Raw genomic sequence first — 2876 nt, 5'->3', positions numbered from 1 at the left:
AATGGGAAGTATATGCTGGGAGAACAGAAAAAGGGAAGAAGTATCAAATGTTTCATCTGCCCTCTCCTGTTTGGAAGCATAGAAAGTCACAAACCTTCATTATGGAAGGCAAGATAAAGTTGGAGATAGGACTGGTGGAGAGTATCATGAGTAGGGTGGTGATAAGAGAGCTAGGATATGACCAGAATTAGAACTAATCAATTAAGGGGTATACCATCGTTCCCTGATAAATTAAACCAATCAATCAGATTATCCTATGACTCAGTTTCCTAAATGCTAGGTTAGGGAGCATATGAAGAGAACTATGGGTTAAGTGGCTATGCCCAACCTCCACTCACCTCTGCTGTTTGAAGAAACTTGGATACTAGAGAGACAGGAGATGAAGTTATATATCTGAAAGGGTGGGTGAGCTGGCAAAAGAACCAAATAGTGCAGAAGTTGGTTGTAGATATATCAAGTTGTGTGGTCTGGGATAGGAAATGGATTCAGGGATTAAGTGAGCTAAGAACTAAGTAGTTTCCTAAAGACTGCAAAGCCACCCATAGCACTCAGGTACTGCAGATTAGCCTCTTAACTGATGAAGCTTATGGCTGAGCTCTTCCCTATGGTTGAAATCAAATCTCTGGTATTTGCACTTGGGAGTTTCTCCTTCAGTCAAAAGCTGATCATGTTGCATCAGCTGCTGCTGGGGGTTGGTGGTGTCCCCTTGCTGCAGGAAGTAGCTGGGATGAATGAAGAAGTGATGGGATCTGTGGGACTGTACTATCCCTTGCAGTGGGAGGTGGGATTTGGAGCATCCCAAAATTATCAAGGCTGGACATCACCACTGAAGTCTTGGTCTGCAGCATCTGCAGCCACTATTGGATCTGTAGAAGTGCCTTCACAGGATTGGTGAGAATGGACAGTGAGCCCAGTTGGGCTCTGCATCTGCTAGAGATAAATAGGAAGCTGTAGTTATTGCTGCTTCTGCAATTGGGAGGCAAACAAGAGGACATTTGCCATCATCTGAAAAGCAAAATTGCAGTTCTGGGCAAGTGTCTACATCATACTTATCATGTATAGCACAAAGATCATGTTTTGCATTAGCTGGGGATTCTTTGGAAAGGGCTATTAAACACCCCCAACTCCAGATTAGGTGCACTGATCCTAAAGGGCTAGAGACTGTTGAGTACATCTGACTGGTCTCTGAGCCTCTGGAGTTCTTCCTGGGGCCTGAGGAATGAGGGACTCTAGGAGTTAGGGAGAGACTTCTAGTTCAGAGAGCCTGGGAGGAGAGGTGTAATCACAATTCCCTGCCAATGAGGAGAACAGATTATTACTGAGTTGTTCCCAAACAGCATTGTCCATAAGTTTTTGGATGTTTCTATACATGCTACATGATGGCGGGTCAGAGTTGAACATCATTCCTTGGTCAAGGGAGTTCTCTACGATCTTATTCAACACCTCAGGATTAAAAATCAGCTGTCTCTGCATCTGCTGCTGTAGCTCCATGGAATGGATAACTAGAAGCCCCATCTCCAACCCTGGGGTTAGACCACCTGCCTTGCTCCTAATTTTTTTTTTAGCAGCATCAGGAACAGAGCAAGGTAGTGAGTAAAGTAGTTGTAGGGACTGGAGCAAAGGCAACATCTGAAGTAGAGTGAGCAACGGCAATAGCAGCAGGCTCTTGGATTTTCTGTGGATGCTTGATTGCCAAATGGATAGTGAACCCATATTTGATCCCATGCTGATTTAGTATGTCTCCATCTTTGAAAATCTTGCCAGTGAAGATCAGAACAAGCTAGTCTTGTTGAACCTTAAATCTCTGGAGATTTCTTTGAAATCCTTCACTGAGGTATGATTGTTGATGATGATTGCCAACTTATCCTTGGGAGTCTTGATGATGAGCCTGATTGGGGCACAGGTCCCACTCAACTCCACTATGCTGCCATCATCCATCCACCACCATAATTGTGTTTATAGATGCATCCATCACGTGACATAAAGCAGATTACAAGGACAATTTAATTTTGTTGAACAATGGTTAGCACATATATGTGTTTTTTAAATAATGCATCCAGGGAGTACTGCTGCAGCCCAGAGTGTGTGACAGTCTGATATATATTAAGTCATTAGTATCTCAGAATCTGTGATTCTTCAGGGCACTTGAGAAATAGCCAGGGAATGATCTGTTGATACAATGGATATTTCTTTGCACTTGGCAAAGTGGGGCTTTCTCTGAAAGGTAGGATTGGATATGAGTACTCTGCTGCTTTGGACCTATAAAGCAGGTCCCAGAAGATTTTCTTAAAATGAACCAAGGTCATGACATTTTCAGCAGCATTTTAGAAAAAGGATCAGAAGAAATGGATTTCAAAGCATGGTAGATTGTGTTAACGCCTGGTACCAGAAAGATCTGAGTTCAAATCCTCTTCTCACTGCCTCAGGCATTCAATAGTGATGTGACTCTGGACAAATCACTTACCATATAAAGCCTTTGGTTTCATCATCTGTAGAATGAAGGTAATAATGACTCTTTTCTCACAGAGTTGTTATGAGGATCAAATGAAATAAAATATGTATGCACTTTGCCAACCTTGATGCAGGATATAAATTATTGAATCCTTTCAGTCATTTCTGACTCTTTGTGACCTCACTTGACAAAGATACTAGAGTACTTTGCCATCTAGTTCATTTTACAGGTGAAGAAATTGAATAAAATAATATGAATGACTTTCCAAGGGTCACACAACTAATAAATGTCTGAGGTTAGATTTGAATTCAAGAAGATGCATCTTCCTGTCTCCAAGCCCTGAACTCTATCTGCTGTGTTACCTAGAGGCCATGACATGAATGTTATTATTATAATTATTAATCCGTGTCCTTCCTCCCATCCC

At 42.0% G+C, this 2876-nt stretch overlaps 1 pseudogene; it reads right to left on the bottom strand.

Moving 5' to 3' along the window:
* Positions 1 to 501: 501 nt before the first annotated feature.
* LOC127546476 (ubiquilin-4-like) lies at positions 502 to 1515 on the bottom strand (annotated as a pseudogene).
* Between the last annotated feature and the right edge of the window lie 1361 nt (positions 1516 to 2876).

The sequence above is a fragment of the Antechinus flavipes genome, chromosome 2 (assembly GCF_016432865.1).
Source record: "Antechinus flavipes isolate AdamAnt ecotype Samford, QLD, Australia chromosome 2, AdamAnt_v2, whole genome shotgun sequence".
Lineage (NCBI taxonomy): Eukaryota > Metazoa > Chordata > Mammalia > Dasyuromorphia > Dasyuridae > Antechinus > Antechinus flavipes.
The sequence above is the reverse complement of the archived record's forward strand: the minus strand, read 5'-3'. Positions and strand labels throughout refer to the sequence as shown.